Source organism: Lactuca sativa, chromosome 1 (genome assembly GCF_002870075.4).
Source record: "Lactuca sativa cultivar Salinas chromosome 1, Lsat_Salinas_v11, whole genome shotgun sequence".
NCBI classification, from domain to species: domain Eukaryota; kingdom Viridiplantae; phylum Streptophyta; class Magnoliopsida; order Asterales; family Asteraceae; genus Lactuca; species Lactuca sativa.
Genome location: NC_056623.2, coordinates 126,487,939 through 126,501,200, shown reverse-complemented (window position 1 = coordinate 126,501,200; position 13,262 = coordinate 126,487,939). Strand labels below are relative to the sequence as shown.

Below are 13,262 nucleotides of genomic sequence, written 5' to 3'. Positions count from 1 at the left end.
GGCCAAAAATCAGAATCCCAAGGGCAAGAAGGGAATGTCGGCCAAGAAGCCAAATCCAAGAAATGCTCTCGTGAAGCCAAAATCAAAGTCATCTGAAGCCAAAATCAAAGTCATCTAAATGGCCGACATCAACTACAAAAGCAAGTACTGAGCCACCCATCATATCGAAAAAGAAATAGGTTAAACCCAACTACAAATGGTTCCAAAGGCTCACTCTCCCAAATCTTCTAACGACTCTAATATTTATTCATCTTCTGTTTGTGATAAACAGGATATGTCTTGGGAGAGAGTTCCTTGCATTAATGACAAAGGTCAACCCAGTTTCAAAATGGACTGGGTTCCAAAGACCAACTGATCCCGCTCTGTGTCGGAGCAGCTATGGAGGCATATCATCAGACTTTAGTTTGTTGGTAGTGGCTATTCCTGGCACTTGATAAGGGAAATCTCTCAACTGTACAAAATTCATACATTTGTTTAAGAGTATGTGTCCTTTGCGGGAAGGGAAGAAAGGAAGTGATCACTCATGGGGTTTGTGCTTAACGACATGAAGAATTTTCGGATCTGTTCTGAGTTTATGCGTGCTGTTCTCAGACCTTCTAGATGCAAATTCAATCGGTGACTTACGGTTTGAGTTTTCTTCTCCATACTCCTGAGTTTTTCTTAAGCTGATTCGTTTTAAAGACAAATTTTTGTTTTAGGATAGTTTAAATTTGCACATTTACTTTCGTTTCTCTCCTATGCACAAATTTAGGGGGAGAAATAAAAACAAAACAAAAATTACAAAATTAAAAAAATAATAATAATAACTAAAAAATAGTATGTTGGTTATGGAATGTGCTTGAGGGAGATGTTTTGGGAAGTGAGTGATAACGGGCAATCTGAGTCTGCGTAACTTACCCAAAGTTGAAGGGTCTATGCTCTGGTTTGATGCGTCGGTAGGCACGAAGAATTTAACGGACTTGACTAGGTGCAGATGAACTTAAGGAATATAGAAACTTGATAAATCTTGACCTAGATAGTTTCGTTTAGCCTGACAATACGACGCTTGAATAGGTTGAGCAGGGAGATATATATATATATATATATATATATATATATATATATATATATATATATATATATATATATATATATATATATATATGGGAATCTACTCTTCACATTAAATGAACCCGTATCTAGAACCGTGGTTTAACTATTCCTCGATATGCGGATTCTGTCCTTAATTCCGGTATTGATGGGGCGAATGATAAATTCCGATGAATTAGGTCTGTAGAAAATTATTTTCTTTCTTTCTTACTGTTATTCATATGTTACCTCCTCTGCGTGATTGGAAGAGATCCGACCTGGACTGCAACATATGCAAATCTATTTCTCTGCATATTATATCTATGAAACTCTTCTTATCTGTTATCCATATGTTGTATCCTTTGCGTGACTAACAATCCGACCTGGTACACAGCATATGCAACCTTCTACTTCTCAATCCCTCTAAAAACTATAAATGATAATAATCTAAATCTATCTTCTCTCTTAATGATTGTCTGCTCACCCAATGTAAGGAGTACTCTGGAAGTATTTGATTACTGGGGCATATCAGGAAGCGGGAACATGTTCTAGTACAATTAAAATTGAACACTCAAAGATTGTGTATAGATCTCGCTGCTCAATTTAGGTGGAAAATAATATCCCTAGTCGTCGTCAGCTAAATGGTCCTTAAGATATAGTATCTAGAAACTTAGGATCAAATATAATATCTAGGAACTTAGGATCACATTGTCTTGTCAATTATAGTATGTCCTAATTTTGTCACAATTTTTCGTGTTTAAGTTGACAACAATACCGGCGATCGACCAGACAAAGACGTGAAGATAGAAGGTACCGACAAGCGCATAAAGGTTGTCTAAAAACTTTGATCCCTAATTTCAAAAGGTTAAAACATTTGATATAGGATTAAATTGAATTTTTTTTTAATTCCTCATCGTTAATAGTATTTCCAATTTCATTTTATTCTATTCTATTTTATTTTTATTTTTACTTTTTATTTTTTATTTTTTTTAATAAGTTTTATTTTGTTTTAGTTTTTTTATTTTATTTTTTTTAGGAATCATGAATTTAATCTCTTAAAAATCCTCAAAATAATTCATTTTTGAGAAAATGGTGAGTGGAAGGGGCATCGGTTTTTAATGTTAAAACGTAAGGGGGAGGAAATGAAAATTTTGTGTATATAAATAGAGTGTGTGGGGTGAGTTTTTCACCGTCACTGTTTCTTGCCTCAACCGCACACACACGCTTTTCTCTCTCAAACTCCTTATATATTCCATAATTTTTTCGTGAAATCAAAGCTCTTACTCGGTAATTCTTATCAACACGGCTTATTTTTCCGATTATTTTCATAAAAATTTTCCATCGTTTGTTGTTGAATCATAATCACACTGTTTGTCTTTGAGTGTGACCGCACACGGTGTGTGCGGCCACACATGGGCGTGTGCGGCTGACCGTGTGCGGCTGTATAATTTTATGTGCGATTAGGAATGTCCGGTTGCGGCTGCACACTTGCACATGTTCGGCTGTGTGTAATTCCTTGTGCGGCTGCATCATTTTCAATAGTTTTGCCCTAATAATTTGGTGTGTTGACTTTCAGATTAAGACGGGAGACATGGAATTCGCTAAAGTCCACAACTCCGCAATTTTTCTTGAAGACCCTCCTACAGCTCACAATGACTTGAAATTCATTGTGGATGGTTTGAAGAAATCCTGCTTGGTTCATGCCCTAACTACAAGTCCTGCTATCTACCAGAGTTTGATTAAGGATTTCTGGAGGAGTGTTTCTGTAAAGAAGAATGATCAGGGTGAAAAGTTTGTTGAAGCAACAATCGAAGACAAGAAAATTCAAGTAACAGAGAGCGTCATTAGAGAATCTCTCCAAATAGAGGACAAACCTGAGTACACCATGGAGATTGACGTTCATCAAACTCAGGAGGTCTTAAAGCATATGGGATACGAGGGAACCTTTCCCACTACAATTAAGAAGTTGTTTCCTCCGTGTTGGAAGTATTTGGCTCATGTGTTTGTGAGCTGCATTTCCGGCAGGAGGTCAGGAGCAAACGAGATCTCTCTGGCCAACACTGGTGCCATTGAAGCATTGGCTGCAGGATTTGAGTTCAATTTCTCAAAATTTATAATGAATGAAATGATACTAAACCTTGAAGGGAGCAAAAGGGACAAATTTTGGATGTATCCAAGATTTTTTCAAATCATCCTTAATGTTACTCACCCCGAGCTGCAGAGAGGAAATGATACCTTGGATTTCAAATCCATTGGTCCAAGTGTTTTTGGACTAATGAAACAAAAGAGAGGCGGGAAGTTTGTATTTGAAGGAAAATTTCCATTAATAAAATTTGGAATTTTTAAAGAGAATGGTAAAGAAGAATCAGAAGAACAATCCATGCCGATGGAAAATGAAAATATTTTTCACTCTCCCTCCGAGCCAGAAGTGGAGGAGATTCATGACTCTCCCACAGCTTGTGTAGCTGATGAGCATGATCTTCAGAAAGAAAATGAATCAAAATCTACTCGAGAGGATGATGACGATGATTTTTATGATGATGTAGAGTTTTTAAAAGAAATTGACTTTACGGGAATCAATGACGACATTCCAACAAACATAGAGTTTGATCTTGGTGATGAAAATTTTGATCCTTTTCTTGAAATTCCCAGCAGCCGTGTTAATAAAGTCAATGAAGTTGCTTCTTTAGCAACCAAGACTAGAGATAAAGGAAATGTTCTCAATATTCTACTCTCTACTTCAAAGCCCTTGGAGGTCACACCAAGCCAAGGAGATGTGACATTAGAGATTCCTCCCTCTGTGTCACTTATCTCAACTTCTGCTCCAGTCATTTCTTATTCAACTGAACCTCATACTTCTCAAACTTCCATGAAAACAAGCCAATCTCTTGCAAGTCTGGAGGTACCCGCTGTAAGATGCGCACCTCAAGTTCTTTCAACAATCACTGCTACCTCTGCTTACTCTCCTCCAAAGCAAACAGATGAAGGTCCGAGTACCATGTTTGAGACTGGTGGATCCTCATCCATTCTAGAATATTCTCCAACTCGACCTTCACTAGATGAAGCTTCTATTAGATTAGTAAAATATCTGGCTGAATCTAGTCCAACTTCTTCACGCGGGAAAGGAATATTATTTAAGGAGGGTCGGACAGGTGATGACAAATCTTCTTCGCCTGATCTTCGAGAGGAGATTGGGATTCTCCGTCAAGAGCTCATCGAAAAGTCAATTCAGATGGATCAGCTTTCTGCATACATCTTTGAGCTCAGGGTGAAGGATGAAGAAAAGACCAAACAAATTAATGATGTACAAATGATTCTTGGATCTGTATTAGCCAATTATTTCAATCTCAAGCACGTTTTGTACGATGCATTTGGTGAAAAAGTCAAAGCCCTCTTCCAACAGCCACATGGAATAGCTGATCCTCCCACAGTTCAATCACCTTCTGCAACTGATGATCATCCTATCAACCCACCTGCTCCAAGATCAACTACAATTGTCAACAGGTTTGAAAAAGAACTAGAAGGAAGCAGAGCCAGAATCACAATCAAATAGCGTAAAACAATCGTAACTGCAAATCAAAGCGAAGACCTTTTATTCATGAAAAATTCTAATGAAAATCGCAAGGCAAAAGACCCTGTTTTGACTATAACGGATTTGAAGAAAAGAAATTTCAGTGATGAGTATGGAGACAGGACAGGTATCCGAATGTGGGCCTTTGGTCTAGAGACGAATTTGTGGGTTGTAAAGCAAAACTCAGGAGCATCTGAATGTTACAAAAGCACCCACGATTTCAACTCTTGGACCAAAACTAATCTAGCTGAATTATCCAGGGCCTCATTCCATAATCACTCTGATAATCCCAGTGCCTCTAGTTTCAAAAGGTTTCTTGACAGACAGGTCAGAGAAAACTTTCCATCAATGAAGACTACATGAGCTCTGTATAGAAAAAACAAAGAAGTTCTTGAGCCGGAATCAAGCGAACCCATGAAGATCATACTCTGGCCTGCAACTAAGAAACAAATGGAAATTCCTATTCCTCAACATTTTCATGAAGGATATTTGGGCCTATGATGACGAAACTGCAACTGCATCTATCAAATTCAAGGATCGAGAACACGTTCTGAGATTGATTAGTGCCAAAGATCTTCTTTGTTTCAGAGAAAGAGATATATAGACTCTGGCTCGTCATCAAATCATTTGCAGAAAAGATGTCATGGAAGCTGCTGCTAAAGAATTCACTGCAATGGTGGCAACGATCATCAATGGAAGAATGCGGATGGGCTCAATAGGGAGATCGGATCTAAAGCTGTTTGAGAAGCCTGCTGAGAAGCCAAATGAATGAATTTCAAGACTATGTAGTCTCAAACCAAGGGGGAGATTGAAGGTCCATAATTTGTGGTTTGAGCTAGTCATAATTGTTGTACAGATCTATTCAAGATGTCAGAGTTTGTATTGCAAGTATTGTTTGTATTGAGATTGTAATGTGTGCAGCCACACATGTGTGTGCGGCCGCACACGTGTGTACGCCTGCACACTCTTGTGCTGGTAGGAGGGGTACTATTTATAGTTACTGAGTTGTGTCAAATTGTACTTTTTTGAGTCAGAACTCTACAGTGGTTGTACTTTCTCAAGATGTACTTGACATTTATTCGTAATAGATGTGTGAATGCTTGATTTTACTTCTTCTTCTTCTTCTACATTTCACCTTAATTGCAATTAACTTCATTGATTACTGAATTGAATCCTTAGTTTTGGGACTAATAATTCTAATCCAAAATAGGCCAAAAACAATTTTTTTCACTGAACAGTCACCACCTCGTGGTAAAATTTACCACCTCGTGATAAACTGGCAGATTCCAAAAAAAATGATTTTTCTTGCAAATTGCATCAAGTATATAGAAAACAATCCTAGGCTCTGATACCACTAATGGGTTTTGAGCATTCTAACACTTCCTAAGTGCACATGCAACCCTAATAACCTTGAATCTATGTTTTCTGTATATACATGCAAGTTTCTTTTTCAAGGTTATTTCCTAACTAGCATGGCATGGGGATTACATAAAACATAAAAAAACTAGTAGAAATACATACCTTGTTGTTTCTTGGATTCCTTCAAGAATTTGTGAGCCTAGCACCCCAAATGTTGTGCCTCAAATGTTTCACAGAACACTACAAACTTGGAATAACTTGATAGAATGTCACTTAGCCTCAAAAATCGGTTATGCCCTCTTATGAATACCCTTAGTGCCGATTTTGCATGCTATAGGGTTTCTTTTATAGTGTGTCATAATTAGGAGTTACAAATGTAAACCCTAATTGTCATGACTCTTCATTTCTCATGACCCATGGGTTTGTAACTCCCATAGATTATCCATGGAGCTCCATATGGTTATAACCAAACCCATAAACCATGGATCATTAATTCACCATAAAAGAATTGAAGATTGTCATAATCAACCCTATATATTTAATTAGTCTCACTTTGATCACCAAATTAATACTAGATGAATACTTGATCAATACTAATTAAATAATACTATTATTAATATATTAGAACTTATAATATATTAATAATCACAAGTGTACTTTCTCTCATTTTGTCTATCCAAGTATTGCAATGTCATGCAACCCAAATGGACCATGCCGGGTCGGGTCAAGTACATACCAAATAAAGTTATGGACTTAGACACTATATCCAACAAGATACATGGTCATCTTAACTAGAATGGGCATAGAAAACAAGAATATGTCAACATGATAGGTTATAAACCTCAGTTGATGTGCTAGTGATAACAAAAAGGTTTATTCTTGATTCATTCCTGAAACTATTCAAGAGCATTTAGACTCCTATTGACCTCTTGACATATAAGATTCTATGTCAAGGAACATTTCTCGATAAACAAATATTCAAGAGTTAGTGTGAGTTATTATCAAGAAAAACACTTCATATAATTGGTCTTAGTTGGCCTTTGTTTTATCCAAAACATCACAACTACCAATTTCAAATGTGCAAGATTAAGAAAACATTTCTACTCCACATTTTTCATGAGGCGTTTATAAACCTTCATAGAATACATTACTCAAGGTACAACATGAAGTAACTAGAGTATGATGCTAAACTCGATTTTGGAACGAAGTATGACTCATCTTCTTGATTTAACCATTTCAACAATACATGATTCCTCTTCTTAGTCATGTAAATGAACTAAGGTATCCTTAGAGGATCAATTGTGACATGGTCCCATAATCATTAGGATGATCATAAAACACGATACTAAAGTACTCTCTTTTCCTTCCATATTAAAGAAACTTTTATCTTTTTGCCCAATAAATTCTTTTTATTCGTTCTGCTATGCTTTGAAACTTTTAAAGGTATCAGAATTATACTTAATCTTATAAGCATAACCATATTTACTGAACTACCAGTAAATCATGACGAATAGACTTATCGTCCTTTATGGTGGATCAGACCAGTTCACATCAATGTGTACTAGATCCTTTCACTACTAGAAAATAGCCCTTTAATGACGTGCAAACAATGACACTCGCTGATAGATAACACGCATTGGTGTGTGCCCTAAAAATAATGTCAATTTTGCAAAATTAGAAGGATAGTGGACACGCATTTATGCGTGCCCTAAAATTAGTGTAAGAAAAGAAAAAAAATGCGGAGGACGCCTTTCATAAAGTGTGCGTCCTCTAAATGTGTCGCTTTATATTTTTTTACTTACGTTTTTAAAGGGGGAAAATGAAATCGTCTAAAATTCTAAAATTTTGAAAAACCCCGCTTCTACCCTCTCTCCACAGTATCTCCCTTTTCATTCACTCCTTCCTTCTCTCTGTAAACCCTAAGCCATCGCCACTGCCACCGCCATTGAACCTTAAAAACTCAATCCACACTAGAATCCTACAATAGAACCCTAATAATCCTTTTGAATAAACACATCCTTTTGAATCGGCTCGTCTTCCTTTACCTCTGCACTCACACTCTCTCTCTCTCTCTCTCTCTCTCTCTCTCTCTCTCTCTCTACAAGCCCTAAGCTGCCACCATCAACATCGAACCCGATAAGCTTTAAGAGTTTGGAGTGCATCTACAAACCTAAGCACCAACTTCCGCCATCTCAAGATACCGGTTCAAAATCGGAACGCCATGTCGTAGTCCACGATGCCATTATCATCTCCACAAACCGCCATCAATGGCTGAGAAAAAGAATACAACTGGGTGTAGAACGAAATCAAAGTCGAAGCTCGCCATCAACCTAAGCACGCACGTCAGCCTTCTCCTCCAACCCATCTCTCCTCTCTGCCACCGTCACTGACCTACGCGCCGCCCTTCAAGGAGACCCATTTGATCCTACTCCTTCTTGGTTCACTCCCAAAAGGTACATTCTTCATGTGTCTTCTCTCACAAATAAATTGTTTCTTCTTTCTGTCTTCATTTTGACGTCCCTGCAACTTCAAGGCTTCAATCAGGTTTCATTATCTTCTCCCTGCAACTTGCAGTTGTCATATCAGATAGTTGACTCTTTAATCTGGCTTTGAATTCGAGACATGATAAATGATGTTAGGAAGAAAAAGTTGAATATGCGACCTGTCACATATTTTAGTGGTTCTCAAGGCTCTGAGACTGATATTCCACATGGATACATATGGAGTCCTCATCTTGTTCCTAAACCAAAAGGTAAATTTTCCATATATTAACTATTTATTAGACTTTATTATATGAGATGGATTAATCAAATCCTAATATTCATAGATTGGGGACCTAAAATTTATGTGGTTGGATTTTGTTTCCTTGATCTCGCATCAAACTACAAACCCCCTGAAGAACTTGTACGCTGGCTTGAAGCTGTCCCAAAGCCTATCTACATTGGGTTTGGTAGCCTTGTGAGTTTTCTTTATCCATATCATCAGTTCTTTTATGCTTTTTATAATTTATATTATATATAAAAAAAAAGTAATCTAAATATAAATTCCAACAATTTTATTTATCCATTGTCAACTAGTTCAAGAGCCTGAGAAAATGACACAGTCAATCGTTAAAGCCCTAGAAATGACTGGACAACAGGGCATCATCAACAAAGGATGGGATGGTATTGGTATCTGTAAGTAATAAGTATATATATATATATATATATATATATATATATATATATATATATATATATGCTTCGTTTATTTTATCTTTTATATCACAACTTTATTTTTCCCATTTTACCCTTTTGTTGCTTATGGAAGAAATCAAAAATGATGTAGATAAACTTTTTGTCTCTTTAGTAACAAAGCCAAAGGATTTTGTATACTCGTTGGACAACATCCCTCATGACTTGCTTTTCTTGTAATGTGCATCTGTGGTGAGTCATTGCATTTAAAATCTACCATCTTTAACATTTTAAAAAGAAAATTTGAAAACTCATCAAACCCAAGAAGGAAGAAGATTAGTTTATGTTTCATGGCACTTCTTTGCAAGAAGTTTTCCTTTTTTAAAATAAGTATTAATATTTGGTAGTTGGTATAAACAAACTCAAAAGATGAAAATGGTTTCACAAAACACAGTATCAAACAATAAGAAGATGATTTGATATTGATTCGCAAATTTAAAGAACTAACACTACAGTTGGATCAACAGAGGTGGATCGAATCAAATCAAATCTCATTGAAAATGGAACTAAAAGAAAGTTGAAGTGATGGTAAATGATGAAATGATGATCCATTAATCTTATCTGACCTTTTTCTTCTCAAAAAGGCGGCCGATTCGTTGGGTTACCAGACCAACCACCACCGTCCATCGGTAACTGAACGTTTGGCATGTTGAGGGGTAAGTTAAAAAACGGTAAACCTGAAGCTTTTTTGGTACCTCAACAACAGGGATTTCTACATGTCTTAGCAGGGTTTATACTTAACTTTATAGTAAATCAGGGTTTATACCTCAATTATTTGTCATTTTATTGAAAACTTGAAATTAGTAATTAGGTATATTTTATTAGGGTTAGTACTAAGTTATTAATTTTTGTTGATTAGTTTTACTTCCCTCTCAGGTGTGTATTCAATTGTTTGTCAATGTGATGGAAAAAACCTGAAATTAGGAATTAGTTTTATCTGATTAGGGTTGCTACTTAGTTATTTCAGATTTCTATTTTTATTTAGGTAAGTTTATCTTATCTAATTTTGTCTAAAAACTCATGATAAGGTGTGTATTCTAATATTGTTTAAAAACTGTTTATTAAAGTTTTTAACTTTATGTTTGTTCATGTCAGAGTCATTTAATTGCATTAATTCAATGTCTAAATTGTCCCTTGTTTGTTAACCACTTTGGATTTAGGAATAGACAGTTACAATTTAAAATCTGTCCAGAAGGTTGGTGATGACTGATGAGAGAGATGAAAATGTAGGATTGTCCAAACAGTTACTCTACCTCTAGTACTTTTTATCATATAATAGTGGAGATTAAACAGGTCCAAGGGCAAAATAGTCATTATAACAGGTCAAAATTGAACCACATGACTGTTTTTGCAGTTTACTGATTAGGGTAAATTTTAAATCCACTGAATTAGGATTAGAGTTGGTAATTAAATATTCGTTAAAATAAATTGGATTTTTCTATTTAAATTAGGATTAGGGTAACTGTTTACTTTGTTTTTTATTTGAAATTCATGAGTACTTAAACTTGATTGCAAGACTTCTTAGTTTTTTATTTGCTTATTTGTTCCAAATTGTTCTTTATTCCAATCAAAAAAGTTACTAAAGAAAACAATCAGTGTAAATAATTACTTGTTTCAACCTTTAACTTATTTAATCAAACCAAGTTATCAAAGAAACCAATCAAATCCAAATAGCTAGCATTTTGCAAAATAATCATATAGACCAAAACCAATAAAGGTCTAAAATTCTCATTTCTTACATGATTTTGTGTTTCTATAGGCAATTAGGCACCCAATCCAAAGATGACAGATGGATTAGGTTTGGAATGCCAAGTTTGTGGCTTATGTGTTCAGTTGACTTGTGATCCGATCTGAACCACATTGATTAAGTAGTATGTTTTACTTCTTGCAATTATTTATTCTGATGGCTTTCCATTTATACCATTTATGCCCTGTTAAAAGTTTGAAATTATGTGAAGCCCTTTATGCTGTTGATTATTTATTATCGATAAACTATAGTATATCTAATCTACCACCAGGTCCACTAGAGTAAAAAGGGTTGCCAATTTTGTATATTGGCTACTAAAATTAACCCATGGTCTTATGATCTTTATAACTTGTTACTTGTCAGTATCTCACATAATAAGGGCGATTTTCTGTCAGTTTTTTTGTATCTAGTTTTTATGTGATTTATCAAGTATCAAGGGAAGTATTCTTTATTTTAGTAGTTCATTATTCCCTGTTTCTTATATATTCCTTTTTTCAGCTGAAAAATGCAGACAAATGGTTGGAGAAACTGGATCATCCCAAAGTGGAAAGTTCACAATTTTCAACTGTTTAGATGGGGGTTCAGGAACATTAGCATGCATAGTAAAAGAAAGTGTGAAACTTTACACATACAACATCAGAACACTTCATGTTGAAGTTGCAAGAAACAAAGCAATCGAAGCATCACCAGATCTTCCCGACTTGTTTGTGTAATTTTTCAAAATTATGGTTGGTGTTGAGCTGACAGATATTTATTTACTAACTTACATAGGGGAATTGTCCAGCAGTGTCGAGAAAAAGTATAAAGCAATGAAGCATGCTACAGAATGAGAGATATCCCAGAGTGCTGATGTCATCTGTTGCACATGTGTTGGTTCCGGAGATCCTCGGTTGGCAAATTTTAGATTCTGTTGTTGGCTTAATTCAGATTCTAGGACAAAAAGAGTCCTAGGGGTATTTTTGGAATATTTAGTTATTCTAACTTTTATGAGTTATTTTAGAAGTCTAACTGTTTTAGTATATTTTGGAATGTTTTTGTATCAGGTTGTTCTTGTTGGTGCCCATTGTCAGCTCGGTCCGTCCTATGTTCTTTTATATCCAGGTATATGCATGCTTTTCGTTCATATGTATATGTTTTACACTTGTAACAATGTTATATTGACCTCAAGCATCAACATCAGGTTGTTACTGCTTTGGAATTTTTGCATGCCTTCAGTATACTCTCACGTCAAATAGCAATATATTTTAATAATTTACACCAAAATATGCTACACACTTTACTCTTTTTTACAGCATTGCAGCATTTGATTAACTTTTACTTGTGGTTCGTCTAATATTCTTGTAGATGGGACAATATCTTGCTGATGTAAGCACCTTTCGTGTTGCACATATGTAAATTCCATTTAAAGGTTAATATGGTAAATTAGCATACAAACACACAATTTTAGTTGTGAGCTAATGCTAATTTATGCTTTTAGATGATCATAATCATTGAATCTTAACAAGGAAATTCTAGTAAATACTACTACAATTGTAAAATAATTTTAGAGTGTCTTGAAAAACTATTGTATTACCAATTACATTATCTTGATTCTCATTTCCAGGTCAAGGTGGGCCCGATGACTGCAAATTTATCCCTCAAGCTCCCCCCGATGGTCCTCTGGTAAACCAGATCCTTTAACCTTTTATTCACAACAATTTCATACACAATTATACAGCAACAAAGAGGTCTTCCTTCGTGAACTTATCAGGCAAGTTTCAAACTTTTGCAAATTTCTAGTTTACTTTTAAGCCCTTATATTGATCATCTATTCATCTAACATTTACATAAATCAAAATCTTTCATACTTCCATTTTTTGATATATATTTTTTGTTTTGTTTTGCAGAGGATACTAAAGAGCAAATCTTGCAGAGGATATTTTTTTTTTTGCAGAGGATACCCCTCACATTTTCCCAAATTACCCCATCCTCTACAATGATTTTTTGTTTCTTTGTATTTTGTGCATTAGGTAATGTTGATGAAAGAAAGGAATATGAAGCCACTTGATTCAAATCTTGCAGCATTATCAACAAGATGCAATAAAGACTTGGAGTTGAATTTCGCTAAGTCATTCTTGAGTGAGATGGGCGAATGTACAACTGCTTATCCATATAATCAGCTGCTTGGAGCATTAGTCATAAATAATTATGAAAGGCAAGATGCAACTTTACTTAGTTGGAATTTGATGTACAGAGTAGATTAGATGCAAATTTAGATATTGTAAGAAATACAATTGTATGACAT

General features: G+C 35.4%; 1 pseudogene; it reads left to right on the top strand.

Annotated features, from left to right (window-relative positions):
- Positions 1–8,265: 8,265 nt before the first annotated feature.
- On the top strand, positions 8,266–13,025 carry LOC111893520 (sterol 3-beta-glucosyltransferase UGT80A2-like; annotated as a pseudogene).
- The last annotated feature ends 237 nt before the right edge of the window (positions 13,026–13,262 follow it).